The following is a 1,129-nucleotide window of genomic DNA, read 5'->3' as shown; positions in this document are numbered from 1 at the left end:
GGAAGGGAAAGTTATCCTACCTCAGAATTTAGGCGTAAGATTGCTCAAGAAAATACATCAAGCATCACACATGGGCACCCAAAGGATGCAAGACTTACTAAGAAGGGCCAAAGTTAAAATTCAGGAAGGAAATCAAGCCATTGAAAAAATTGTTAGGCATTGTCATGCCTGCCAATTAATCAACTCAGCTCCGTCCCATGCTAACCCAGGATCCCGGAGCAGAGGGACACGACCGGGTACGTATTGGGAGACTGATTTCACTGAGATTGAACAGGGAAAATTTGTATATAAATATTTACTAGTGTTCATAGGCACCTCTGGATGGACCGAGGCCTACCCAACCAAGCATGAGACTGCTTACATGGTAGCCAAGAAGTTAATCAAAGAGATCCTGCCCAGGTATGGTTTCGCAACTACAATCGGGTCAGATAATAGGCCAGCCTTTGTCTCTCAGGTAAGCCAGAGAATAGCCACTGCACTAGGGGCCAACTGGAAACTACATTGTGCTTATAGACCCCAGAGTTCAGGACAGATAGAAAGAATGAATAGAACTCTAAAAGAGACCTTAACCAAATTAGCTTTAGAGACCAGCCCAGACTGGGTGGCTCTCCTCCCAAACACTCCATACCAGATGGGTTTGACCCCCTTTGAAATCATGTATGGAATCCCCCCTCCTATGATACCTAGCCTCCAAGCTGACCTAGTATCGACCTTGGGAGACCAGGACCTACTGGACTCACTCCAGCGGTTGCAGCTAACCCACCAATGGGTCTGGCTGCAACTCAGAGCCATATATGAAGCTGCTGTCCCCCTGCAACCCCACAGGTTTAAACCGGGTACTGGGTCTTCATCCACAGACACCAACGGAAAAATCTCGAGCCAAGATGGAAGGGCCCCTTCATGATCCTCTTGACAACTCCCACTGCACTCAAAGTGGATGGCGTCGAGACTTGGGTGTACTACTCCCACGCAAAACCTGCCGACCCGTTTGCAGTCCCAGAGGATTACAAGGGAAATACCTGGAAGGCATCCCCATACCCTTCAAATCCATTCAAGCTCCGTATCCGATGAGACCCTTCCTGCTAACCTGTCTGTTGTTGACATTGAACTGCTTATCAGCTGATGGCAC

This window comes from Nannospalax galili, unplaced genomic scaffold (genome assembly GCF_000622305.1).
Source record: "Nannospalax galili isolate Female #2095 unplaced genomic scaffold, S.galili_v1.0 scaffold96, whole genome shotgun sequence".
Taxonomy (NCBI): Eukaryota; Metazoa; Chordata; class Mammalia; order Rodentia; family Spalacidae; genus Nannospalax; species Nannospalax galili.
This window is presented reverse-complemented; position numbering follows the sequence as displayed.